Source organism: Lytechinus variegatus, chromosome 17, assembly GCF_018143015.1.
Source record: "Lytechinus variegatus isolate NC3 chromosome 17, Lvar_3.0, whole genome shotgun sequence".
Classification (NCBI taxonomy): Eukaryota; Metazoa; Echinodermata; class Echinoidea; order Temnopleuroida; family Toxopneustidae; genus Lytechinus; species Lytechinus variegatus.
Window position 1 is genome coordinate 8525873 of NC_054756.1, and position 14556 is coordinate 8540428.

Consider the following 14556-nt stretch of genomic DNA (forward strand, 5'->3'; position numbering starts at 1 on the left):
TATGAGGAGGAGGATGATGATGATGATGGTAAACTTAGAAGGAAGACTGGTTTACACTCCCTTCTTACAACACTTAATTCTAAATGACACCTGGGGCCCGTTGCATAAAACTTTTTACCTGAGAAAACTCGGGTGGTTTTTACCGGAGTTTTTGCCCTGTGCTAAAGTCAATGGCGGAAATCAGACTAACCTTAGTTTTCACCAGAGTTTTCTCGGGTAAAAAGTTTTATGCAACGGGCCCCTGGTGTACTATAAACCACTGCCGTGATTGTCCGTACCACCGTCACGTGCAGACCTTCAAACATCATCCGATAATGATGATGAAATGTGGCAGTGGGGTGATTGTAGTGATGAATGATGTTGGTAATGATTATGGTTATGGTGGTGGTGGTGGTTGAGATCATTGAATGGTGGCAATGATTAATGAATGAAAATCGACATCTCTATGAATGAAACACGACAAAAAATGAGTTCACTTCATAATGAGTTGTTGGTTAATTTATTTTCATTTCCGAATAGATAAAAAGAAATAGGCCTACAATAAAAGAACACTAAAAAATTGATGTTGATGAGGTTGATGATGATGATGGTGGTGGTGGTTATGGGGATGATGATTGTTAGAAGGCGGTGCTGATGATGATGTCATTCAAAATAAATATGATATTACAAGAGAAGGGCTCCCCCATGAATGTAATTAACAAAAGATGGCGCTATACCACAAAGATGAACTTCAGCGATTGCAAGTTTTTGATGACCGATTATTAAGACTAGTAAATTGACCTGTAATTAATTCCCAATTTATACTCTCTCAATTCGCATGGTTTCGTTAATGATAACTGATAGTTATTCATTAACCACCCAAGCATCTCTAATTATGAGATTTGTTATTCAACATAAAGTTTTATGAAAAAATACTTTATATGATGAGAGTGAGAGATATCGGATGAGGACAGGAGGGGAGAATATTGATAAAGAGGACAATAAAACAAGGCCATTGTCCAGCAGCATTACAATCACCACAGCAAAAACAGCGATAATTATCATCATCAGCATCATCATCGCCATCTTCATAAGTTCATTATCACTATCATCAAAATGGTCTCATTATCATCATCATCACCATCATCATCATCAACATCAACATCATCATCAACATCATCACCGTCATCATCATCATCATCTTCATTATCACTTTATTTAAAATGGTCATCATCCCCATCATCACATCATCATCATCATTATCATCACCACCACCACCATCTTCATCCTCCTCTTCCCCCTCATCATCATCCCAATCTTCTTCTTCATCATCATCATCATAATCATCAACATCATCATCAGCAGCATCATCATCATCATTGTATTCGCCATCATTATCATCATCATCATCAACATCATCACCTAAATGGTCACATTCACCATCACCCCCATCGGAAAGCTTTATTACGAAACACGTTGTTCGGTTCATAAAACAAAAAGAAACCATCGTCTTCGATTTACACAAGAATATATCATTTTATTTCTATATCTCTCGATTCTCATACACAAAAAAATACAATCGTATTGATCACTCTCAATCTACAAGCCATCGCTATTCCAAAATGAACAACCCGAGTTATACACATAACATTTACATGTATACGAAACTTAAATAATTGACGAAAAAAATGAAAATTAGAAATCATTTCGATATTTTTTTTGTAATGTGGAATAAGAATTTCATTCACTCAGCATTAAATATATCAATTTTGAAAAAAAATATCGGATCTATGATCAAAGATATGCACATGTATCTTTCACATCTAGCAAATAATTAATATTAAAAGGGCCATGATGATGCAACTGATTATTTCGATATTGTTTTGGTCGTATTTTCTCTCGCATTATCAAAATGCTATTTCCAAGCGAATTAACAATCTTTTGTAATCATTAATTTTCGCATCTGAAAAGATGAAACAATGATATTTCTTAAATCGAAAATGAAAAAAAAAATATTGGAATAATCATGTAGTACTGATCATAATGGGAAATGTTATCGATTTGAATTAAAAACAAGTCATGCGATTACAGAACATAACACCTTCAGCAAAGAAAATATTAAGTATTAAGCACTGCCAGAGAGCAAAACGTAAATGAAAATATCAAAATTATTGATATAACAAAATTGGTCAAATCTTGGAAAGAAAAAATAATAAATGTAATACACAGTTAACGCGCAACACAATTTAGCACCATAATCATATGACAATATTTCATAAATATAGCAGTTATGCAGTTGTAAGTTCGAAATGTGAACAAAATAAGTTTCAAATTTTCTCCAAACCAGGAAAAAAGAAGTTCCCTATTAATGAAAAAAAAATTAAGTGATACTGCTATACATTATACATATTTTTCTTCCATTCGAATATAATTTTCTAATCTATTAAATCACATATTTTGATTAAAATTGTAATTTATTCTAAAGATAATTTCAACCAGTAAATTATGGCCCTTCAATGCAAGACATATGATGAACTAATTTCTGAGCCAGACACTGTTTTAGTTTCATTTAAGCAGATGTATACACTTATTTTCAATATTCTTAAAAATATTTAGTGTATGTCATTCTACTGTTCTATATAATATTTACTTGGCGGAATTTCGGTTCAAAGTCTCCCATGATTTCGTTTAAATTGACCACTACAACGAAAATATACCTAACGTGCTGGAATGTTAATATTAACCTTCTTTTTAACTTACTAATACTCAATTTTAAAATTATACAACAACAAAAACAATAATCGCAATAAAACACGAAGGAGGCGTAATTATATTTTAAAAAATGAACGTCTAAATCTAGCAATTGCACATATTTTAATGATATTTCCTTGAGATGAACATATAACGATATAAATGTACGTGGTTAACCGAAATAAAATATTATGAAATAAACGTCAAAATAAACGCATAAACGGTTTAACCTGTACAACGTCTTTTGAAAGTCCTAGCAGTATTACCATAACGTTCAATGGAGTTCAATCGATACTGGAGTCTTATTCTACCCCACCCTCCCCCCTAAAAATTCTCCCTTTTGCCTGATAATCTGCTGTGCAAACCCTTGAATCGAGTTACGGGTCTGAATTGCAGCCTACCCATGCCTACAGCAAGTTCTGTACGTGCTAGTCTTTGCGTGGAGACACACTTGTTGATCAACGTTTCAATCAGGGTCTGTGCCTGTAGACTATTCGCCTGACGCCAAAAACCTTCTGGATTTATCTTAAACCCCTAACCTAACCGATCTGACATATTCCTTATCTGTCGCCCTCTCCTTGTGTATCTAAATCCGTGTAAAGTCCATTTAAACAGTGACAGAACCTTGATAAAATATTCCTTTGTACATTGTCTCAACTCGTCCATTTCTGGTTAAATCCGCAAAATAAATACTTGGGTGTCAGATGATGATGCAAAATCGTCGACAATATATATGACATATACTGCAAAAGGAACCTGAGACACTCGGTTCACGGCAATTCAGTAAAGGATAAACCAACATGGCAACTATCTTGTTAAAGTATTATCACAATGACAAGGAGACGGGTGAATGCACTTTACATTCAAAATTGCAACACGATTGAATTCCCAATTTTCTTCGAAGAGGAAAACTCAAGTCGGAAATTCGAAATTCTGCAAAGCTAATGAAAAATTATATTGCCAACATTAATTTTGTTTTAGAATCTGAGGATTTGCCGTTCTTGGGGGGGGGGTCGTCTTCTAAAATTAAGAAGATAATAGCTTGAGATAAAATATGCAAATATTCCATCTGACTTACCAATGGTACAGAACACCCATCCTTAATTTTAATGTAACAATAATGATAAAACGAGCCATTTATCCGTGAATGAAACAACGTCTAATGGACTAGTTTTCATGATGAAAAACATGACAACATGAAACCCTTATCGACCTATAACCCTGCTTTTGGCGGAGATACCACATCAATGGAATGTAAAATAAGGTAGCGAAGAAAGTTAAGTCTGGACAAATGTGTTGGTTTTTCCCCATAACCTTGCTTAAGAATTAAAAGACGTTACCCATTTCAAAATCTGTAGTGGTCGCTCCATCATTTTGAATGACGAAAATGACTGAACTTTTGTTTTGATAGACTTATGCCCCGCCCCGACTTTTTTTTTGCAGTCTTTCAAACGAATTAAGAACTATTTGCTTTGGCTTTGAAATTATCTGGATGAAGTAAAGGGCAGGGATAAAATTCGAGTTTGTTATATTTTTGAATGAATGGTATTCAATCCATATAGATCTGTCACTGGGAAATGACACGGATCAAGAAAAGTGTATTTAATACTATCATGACGGACCTGCCGACCATTCTGGGGAACGTGCCCAGAGGGTCGAATAAAGGTCTCGGCGAAAGTGTGACTTTAATCTCTTGAAACGGCTTGAATGAAGCATTTACTATCTTATGAACGCAAGATGTTAACATTATCCAAACTGGATGGAACGTATATGAAAGCGAGAAGTTAATGATCCAAACGATTTATGAAACGCAGCATTTGGCATAATTTATGCAGCTTCGACATATACACACAGTCCTTCAAATAATTCTTTTCCGGAACACTTGCTGCACAGCTTTCCATGAATTGTTGCACCATGATCATGGTGGTGTCACACTGGCAAAAGCGACCCCATTCCAATCAACACTGTTACGTTAATTTCAATAGCATACCATTGGTCGATTAGGAGTCCCTTTTGCTAGTGTGACTGACTGCGAGTCCGCGACTTAGGCAACATCTGATTGGAGCACTAGGTTGAGACAGGTACCATAATTAGCCCCCTTTTCTTTCCTTTTCAGTTTTAAGTCCTATGCAAACAGGTTTTAAAGGTTGATTATTCTACCCATTCATTATTTCAAAACCCTCATGCAACCCAATCACGCATACAGGATTTATCTTTTTGAAATATGCAGCGAATCGCTTTTCCATTTCAATTTCGAATACTTTGTACTTGATCAAAGTATGATATCTTCAACGAATGGTAGAAGAATAATGCATTGTGTAGCCGTTATAATGCAAGTCCTAAACCAATAGGCTCACCTGCATCCGAAAATAACTATAATTGGTAACAATACCAATGGAATCGCTCTTTCGTTAAACAATCCAGAATTCACTTTCGATGTTGGATCGTGAGGTATTTTTTGTGGAAGGTTCAATATTCTACCTTACCTTAGAATAAAAAAAAACAGCAGCCGATACGGCGCTGATGACCATTGCATAATTGCTCCGCCACAACGAGAAGCAATCCTTTCAATGGTTAAGATGATTTCTACCACAGCTTGGATCAGAAAATCATCACTGATCAGCATGGTAGCACTGCGAGTATATTCATAGTTATTGCATCGTTAACAATTACAACAAAAATCTAACAACCATATCGCCATGTTATTTGATATAATGGAAATAAAATATAGAGGCACTTGGGAGTTAGATTCGAATATACCACTTCTCACAGGTGTGTGTCCGATGGAAGTGGTGCTTTCGTCATACGGTGCTGACTTTGGTTTCGACGACGACAAACTCATTGTCAGGGGCCGCCGCTATAACGGGGGGTTCTAACATATAATTTACGTAGATATTGCATTGGTCAATGTCTTTCTTTTCGACCTCTACCTCTCGTTCTGTTTCTCTTAAGTGATTTCGCGGGATGATGTTCCCGAGAAATGATAGGATTACTGGTAAGAAGACGAGGCCGTGGAGAGCCCCGAATGACATAGCTAGGAAAAGAGTTTTAAAGAATGTCCTGAAGAGGTATGTGGGAGCTGTTGCCAAGGGACTCAAAGCGATCATCGACGATAACGCTCCTTGGGCGATGGGCATGCCAACAGCGAAGAGAGCGGCGATGGCGCGTTTGTTGGGATCCTCATCTGGAGCTGACACGAATGAATACGTGATGTGAGCAGAGAAGTCGACACTGAATCCGATGCAAAGGATGATGTTGATGACGGAAACCGTGTCGAGGTTGACGCCCCAGAGCGACATGTACCCGATGACGGCGGCGTCGATGCTAATGGCGCAGAGGGTGACGAAGATGGCACAGATCGGGTGCGGGATCATGATCAAAGACACAATCATCATGCACGCCATCGCGATACCCAATGTCTGGAACAAGTTTGGCATCGTCCCGACGTACTGGTCATAGACCACGAACATCGGATGGAACGTGACGATGTCAAAGGGAGATTCAGTGGCGATGTCCCGGACCTCTAACATCATGTCACGCTTTTGCATTGCGCTGTGCATGTTGCGAGAGGTTACCAAGAAACGGGAAGCTTTGATGTCGACCGCGGTAATATTGTCCGCGGCGTACTCGAACGCGATGTCGAGTTCAAATTCCTTGAAGCGATAATCCTTCAAGAACTTGTGTTGGAGTATTGTAAGGAATGTTTCCTTATCAAGCTCGCTGGTTTGGAAGATAGCTTGAAGGTACTGTGCATAAACGCGCAACCAGGAAACGGTTACCTCGCTACCTTGAAAAAGATCCGTCGCTTCAATCTCAGCGAGCGTTTCGTTCAGCGAGTCCTGTGCGGACTTATTCCAGTAGTCAACCTGTTCTGTAACCGCTACGCTCACGACAGGGCCATACTCGCTGAAGTAGTCTTCAAATTCCTTGTAGAATCTCCACGTAGGTGAGCCATCTCTGGCCAAGTTCCGAAGCTTCAATCCTTCAGTAATGTTCATGCAGCCATAGATAGCGCCGCAAAGGTAAGCAATGAACATCCCCATCGCAATGACTTTCATCCATCTCTTCATCAGGAACGGAGCGTAGTAGTCTCTGAAGAGAACCATGATCGGGTGGATGATGTGGCCTTCGGGCTTCCTGCACTTGGAGTCCGGCTGCGGCACACCACCAGCGCAGAAGATCATATACAGCTTGTTGGGCGACTCTTCCTTCGAGAGGACCTTCTTGCAGGTGTAGCAATGAAGATTCTTTGCCTCCCGCTCGCCGGTAAACGCCATGCAGGAGCCGAAGAAGGTTATCTGATAGAAGTAGGCGAAGAACATGGCCACCCCGGCGTAGATGCAGAATGCGCGGATGGCCGGCAAGGAGATGGAAGCGCCGATGATGAAGGCAAGGATTGTTGTGAGGTTGGTGATGGTAATGGAGACGGCTGCTTCGGAATAGGTCTGGCCCATCCGCTCGTGAACCGGAAGGTAGATGCTCAGCTGGCGCCAACCTGCGATCATGATGAACATGTTGTCAACGCCGACACCTGAGGGAATGAGAATAAAACAAATAAGTTCTGAAACATAAGACGTACGAAAGGGGGATGGTTTAGTTTCATAATTTCATCTTAGACGTCAGGGGTTTCACTTGAAAGAACAAATACCTAAAGGAATTGAATTTTCTCATTCTTCACATAATCATCATGTTCATAATTTGTCTGTTATATATTTTTTTCCTCTTCCGTATATCCATCCTTCACTTGCTCCACTCTCCTTTCTTTATTCTACTCATCCATGATACTAGCACCTTAAGATGGGTGTAAACTGATTAGCATAGTCTTCTATGAACACCGATGATGACGAGTGTTGAAGTTTTGACACCGCTGAGATGAACATCTCCCATCCATTTTAAATCAACTCACCGATGATGAGGAAGGGCATGAGCGAGACGATCTCATTGAACTCGATCCTGCAATAGCTCAGGAACCCGATGGAGGAGACGATGGCCAGCGACGCCGAGATGACCCCGATCAACCCCAACCACGGTTTCGACTGCACCCAGTCTCTCATGATGCACGAACCGACGGCGAAGAGGACGAGCATGCAGAACGTGGCGATGAAGAGGGGTATGACACGCTTGCTCGCTTCGCCGACCTCGTCCGCCAGTCCGAAGCTGGTCTCGTACGAGATGACGATGTGCTCGGCGGATTCGGCGAATTTGTCCACCTAATCAAAAATATAACGAAACCAAAAGAATTACAATAATATTTGCCCAATTTATCAGATCAATAACTGATGATTACTTTTTCTTCAAAATATGAAATAATCTGAAGCAATTTACATCAAATAATTTAGGTTCTCCACTAATGAGCCGCTTTGGTTCAAGCAAAATATCCAATATTGCGCATCGAAATATAAAGGACATTTTTTATCTGTTGCATTTTGAAAGAATTAGCAATATAATATTAATAATCTTAACATTTGCTAAGTCTTTTCAGACTTTCGTGGACATCTTTTCTCCTTCAATCCAATGCCAATTAAATTATCGTTGATATTGGTCTTTGCCGATATTTCAGTTAGGACGGGCAAGATATTTTCAGTGATTTCATGGCACATCCTTAAAAGGCCTATTAATATAGCCCATAACTGATTAATAATCGGCTTGTGTGATATTCACCTCCTGGATGAACTGTTCCTCCCACTCATACGCCAGCTCCTCCGCATCATGTGTTTCTCGAGTGATGGTATAAATGAGCAGCATCGCCCTCGCTTTCTTGATTACATCGGTGCCGGGGTACAGATCCACCCCTCCCAGCTGATTCCCCACGAACACCCGGCCCTCGTGGGGCGGGGGCAGTGGGACGAAGGGGGAAAGTCAAATTCATATAGTCCATCGTCTCCACGTGATCACGTAACAATGACATGATCAGGTTGTCATGGCAAACATGCAGCCACGTTTGGCAGAGGTGGGCATAGCTGTAATCTGTGAAGTTGTTGGTGAATGTGAAGGTTCTGATGAGTTCGTCCAAGCGGGCGATCTCCCGGAAGGCCGCTGTCGAGAGGACGTTGCCATCCTTCTTCTCCCTGATAATGATGCTACCACGAGTCTATACGAAAAAAGAATATAATAACAAATACACATACACTGTTAAAAAAAAATCGATTTTACAGAAAAACAGAAGATTTTGCAGAAAGCAATAACATAATCATTCTGTAAATTCATAAAACAGGGATTTTTTCAGCAATTTAACAGAACAGGTCTGTTTATAAAAAGGGAAAGGTGTTTTATTCAAGGAAATTTTTAAGGTTCCATACACCAAATACCAATTTCCTGTAAGATTACGCAATCTGGTAAGATTACAGGTATTCTCGAGACTCTGTGCTGCAGGAACTTCTTTTATTTTAAAACAGTGTATAGGGTATTCGCATAGCACACCTTGTAGGTGCTCAAGGCGCCCTTATGATACCCCGGCTAAGCTCGGCAACAGATTCCGGTGCTCACAACTTTTTAAGGAATTACTTCATGCCGGTACCCATTAACCTCACCTGGGATGTGGGTAAATTTCTCGCTGAACGAAAGCGCGCCATGGCTGGGAATCGAACCCACGTCCCTCAGATTGAAAGACGAGAGTAATGACCACTAGACCACAATACCCTACAAAAAAAATTTGAATTTAAAACACAGAAGCAACCATATCCCACATTTATATACTTTCATTTCATTTCAAATAAACATTCATTTTACAAAATTTCTTCATTTTTGTTAACAAGAATCCAAATGAAATCAATTACCATAAAGAATGCAAATCTATACATGTGTACAGAAGAAGGCGTAGCACATGGTTGTTTCGGGATACGCCTGTGGACATATAAATGTATACTAGTGGCAACGCTTTGAAAATAACTTTACAATACATGTATTAGTACAGAAGGGAAGTCGTATATAAACCCTCAAGGTAATTTCCTCTAGCAATGGGCCAGCAAGATTCTATATTACGTTTAACTTTAAAGGGGAATGAAACCTTTGGAACAAATAGGCTTGTGTAGAAACAGAAAAATCAAAGAATAAGAATAATGAAAGTTTGAGAAAAATCGGACAAATAGTGAGAAAGTTATGAGCATTTGAATATTGCAATCACTAATGCTATGGAGATCCTCACATTGGCAATGCGACAAGGATGTGTGATGTCACTGATGAACAACTTTCCCTTTGGTGGACTATAAAATACCCTCAAAATGTCTCTTTTTGCTTTTTCTTATGATGATACAAACTCTTTATCCATGATGTATTCTTAAAAAAATATGTATTACATGCCCTCATGTAGACAGAACACAAGATTTATGGATAGATGTGATATAAGAGGCAATTTTAGTGAAATTATACTTAAGTAATGGGGAGAGTTGTTCACAAGTGACATCACACATCTTTGTCGCATTGCCAATTTGCTATCTCCATAGCATTAGTGATTGCAATATTCAAATGCTCATAACTTTCTCATTATTTGTCCGATTTTTCTCAAACTTTCGTTGATCTGTTTCTTTGATTTTTCTGTTTTCACACAAGCTATCTTGTTCCAATGGTTTCATTCTCCTTTAAACCACAAATTGATAATCCTATTGAAGACCAATCTGTTCATATCGATCGGTAAATGAAACACCACTCACAGTTACGTCCATTACTATGCTTTATAAAGGACGAAGCATGGATAATTTAACACATGGTGGAAAATGAGTATTCAATGAATTCATGCGATGAACTGGATATCATCAACTGTAAAACGATTAAATATAATCTCCGATTTGTAATTCAGTTTACACTTAAGCAAATAAAGGCACTTTGCAACTACTGTGTAATATGATTTAGCTGACGAGTCTGTTAAAATGTAATATAGTACCAGGCAGAATACCATTCCTTTCTGACATTGTTATCGAGAAACATAAGTTCAACTTGAAAATGAAATACAATCATGTTAAACAATACCCTTTTAGAAATACATGTACCTAATTCAACAATTTTAACTTTTGCACAAATGGCGGAAATATTATTTTGGTTTCCACTGAAGTATCTTTCTTGTTCACAATACATGCAGATCTGATCGGCGTTCGCATTGGGTGGGATACAGGATATTTATACTTGCTAATATTAAACAATTCAAAATCATTTGGTGTTTTTTTAATTTATTTATTCTATCAATTTTCAGTAAAAAAAATACATATAAAGTAACATAATATTTCAAAGACAGAGAGGAAAGTAAGACAAGCGAAAGAGTTATCTAGAGCTGTAACTTTTCCCCTCGAAAACGCACACAATTCTAGCAATAACCATGCGGCATATATATTTTCATTTCAATCAAAAAGAATAGACATGACAAATGAAATGGATTATATCCCCGAGCAGAAAGATGTACCAACTTTGTATAAGTGGTGACATTGTTGTTGTTGTCATGGTTGTTGTAGTAGTTATCATGTTCATGCCGTTTTCGATCAGTTAGGCGATGAATCCAAACCGTTATCTCCATCTGTCTCAGAGATACTTTTCAGTGTTTTACGAGTTATATAACATCATGATTTTAGGCTCGGAAGCGCTTTTAGCCCATCTATTTAAAATGTTCTTTTTAATACAAAATAGTACAAAAAGTAAAATACTTTATATTAAAAAAGGATATACTACAATGGTTCTTACCTGGCGATCGATCAGCTCTCTATTTGGCAAAAACTCTGTCTCATTGTCCCCAGATTGGAAGTAGGTCTTGAAGACTTCACCGTCTGCTTTACCAGGGCTTCCAGTCGGCGTGAAGAGGTAGACGACGTCGTCTTGGATGACCAGGAGAGTTAACCCGTGAATGCACACGATGGCGACCGCCAGCGGCATCAGGAGGAAGAAGATGCGATGTCGGGAAACGAGCTTGCCGAGCTTGTAGAACGCCGATGTCATCGCGTGGTCGATGCATCGGTATTTTGGTTGGTCGTTTTCTTTCTCGCCGTACATGGTGATTGATATATCCGTTTATTTCCTCGACATAAACATTAAACTGATTATTTTCATCAGTACCGTGCAGAACCTGAAGTTGGAGACAGGTCAGCAAGTCGTTGGGGGTAAAGCTCCCGCGGCGTCCAACGTTCCGTCGATCTTCGAGTCTCGTTTCAGACTAATTTTTGGAGTCTCGGCAGCCGCTGGTGGCGCGTAAACTCTTCAGCAAACAGTTCAAGTCGACTTGTAACGAAACAAAAGGAGTCGCAGTGGGATTGGTCATTGATGACGTAACAGAGTAAGACTGGCCAATCAGAGAACATGTGTTATTTCAGCAAGGAGATAGCAGACGACAAGATAGATACGGATTCAAGACGAGAGGCTTGTCTTTGTATATATGATATCTGTAAAGATAAAAGAAAGATTCCATAAAAGCACAGGCTTACTTTACAAGTGATGATAGTGGCATATTATGATTGAGGCATGACAGTGCAATGAGGGTACAAATGCATTAATAATCAATTTATTCAATTGTTCGGGCCTTTTTGTATGCTACTCAAAGCTTCCCTGTATAAAATTGAAAAAGATAAGAAGAAAATAAAATAATAAGATGGAGAATAAACAGGAGAAGAGGAAGAATAAGAAGAAGAATGAGAAAAAAGGAGGGGGAGGAGGCAGAGAAGAAGACGACGAAGATGATGACGATGAAGAAACAATAGTGAAGAAAATAAGAAAAGAAGCAGAAAAACAAGCAAGAAGAACAAAAAGATGACAAAACGGGCAAGAAAAATAAGACGGGTGAGGAGGAATAATGACAAACTGCGGAAATAAAACAAAATGAAATGACAAAGAAGAAAGAAACAAGAAATTAAGAATCGTAAAAATTAGTTATCAATTCTCAATAACTGACAGACGTAGAGCGGTGACGTAGTATGTCATGTAATAAACAGGTGAACATAGGTACTTGAAACCAAGGATTAGATATCAATATCCCAGGTAAATAATTCACGATTAATTGCAAGTTTGTAAAAGAATTATTCTCTTAAATCGATCAAGGACCATGCGATCTAAACGCATGATGAGAAAATGGTTCATAAGTACATACTGTTTTGCTCACATGCACTTTGTCCCAACTCGTACAAACTTTGTCTTTCTTGTTAGATTTCGCTTTCAAGCGAAAGAATCGCCATTATTTCAGAAGTCACTGGCTCCTCACCCCCCCCCCCCCTCACGCTAACACACCATCTTTCGTTTTTTAGTTATTTTTCCCTGAAATTTTATCAGACTGCCAATTGCCCCTCTCAACTTAACAAACAATATATCCTTACTTTACATTTATTCATTATGATATCCATATTTCAAAAAAAAACATTATGTAAACAAATACATGAATAAAAGAACTCAAAACGAGTTAAATCCCATGGGGAAAATTGATTATTTTAAATATGAATGTTTAAAATTTTATTAAATACTATTACTAACAGGTATAGGTATAGTTGATGGCAATGACTGTCATATCATTATTAGAACAGCGCGTCATTGTACTCTGATCATGGCTATTTATAAACCAACGGAAATGGAGAGACTAAGGGTTAAATATTAATTTATTTCTATAGCTTTGAGGGTATGTTACACCTGACGTTTTAGCCAGCGTATATGCCGACATACGTATAGGCTATTGCACGCGGTTAACGTAAACCAATTTCTTTATATCAATCGTTAACAAAAGACAATTCTTGATATTAAAGAAAAGAAAATTTAATTTCACAAATAAAAGAATGTTTTACAAAAAGAAAACACAAAAGAAAATGAAGAGAAATGAACGAAAGAAAAGAAAATAACATAGAATAAAAAAATAAAAAAGGAAGAGAAACGAAAAAAAATGAAAGAAGCTATTAATATTTTTTTAATATTTGGCAAAATAATCAACTCTATTTCATTTGCCAAGGAAAGAAGAAAAAAGGAGAAGAAACCGAAGAAGAAGAAGAAGGAGAAGAAGAAGAAAAAGAAGAAGAATTATGATGATGAAGAAGAAAATGAAGAAATTCGCCGGCAAAAACTTTAAAACTTAACACAAAGATTAGCAATCATCATAGATTATTATTTTTATCATTGATTCCCTTGACTACAATGTACAATCAATCATAAAAACAAATCGTACAATTTTTGCTTACCTTTGCGTATACGGGTCCCTATAGTATGACTGCCCCCTGAAGCACCTGCGTTAATATAAATTCTTTATTATCTTCTCAAATATTAATATCTAATGATCTTCGTACCAGCCTGTGCACGGTAGGAAATATTCAGCAGACGAGGGAATAAAGGGAAAAAACTGAAATTTCCTTCAATTTTTCGTGGACAGGCAACATGGAATGTGGTTCATCTTATTTCAAGAGTTAAAATACTATAAAAATTTCGGTAAAAAAAGCTCGGTATAATATAAATGACATACGCCATCTTTCTTTGTTTCTACCAATTTCCATAAAATGATTGAGGAAACAATTTCATCTTGACAGATGATGTTCTGGGGGACGGAAACTTTCAAAAATAGCTTTGTGCGACAGCGACGTCAATTGTAACAGGATATCAAAATAATTGTAGAATACAAAAAGACATGTGATGAAAAAAAACAAGAGTGTCAGGAACCAAAGATAGCAAAACTTTTACTTTAAATAGTTAAAAAAATATGATAAAAAAATGTAAAAAATATGTTAAAAAGTGTCAGTAACTCAGTATAGCATAACTGTGTCTTTCAATAGTTGTAAAAAAAACACACGTTACACAAAGATTTTAAGAAATACGTCAAAAGTGTCAGGAATTCAGGATAGCTTATCGAATCTTTATTAATAGATGTATATAAAAAGAAATGTT

At 37.8% G+C, this 14556-nt stretch overlaps 1 pseudogene; it reads right to left on the minus strand.

Annotated features, from left to right (window-relative positions):
• Window positions 1-1495: 1495 nt before the first annotated feature.
• LOC121430540 lies at window positions 1496-12115 on the minus strand (annotated as a pseudogene).
• Between the last annotated feature and the right edge of the window lie 2441 nt (window positions 12116-14556).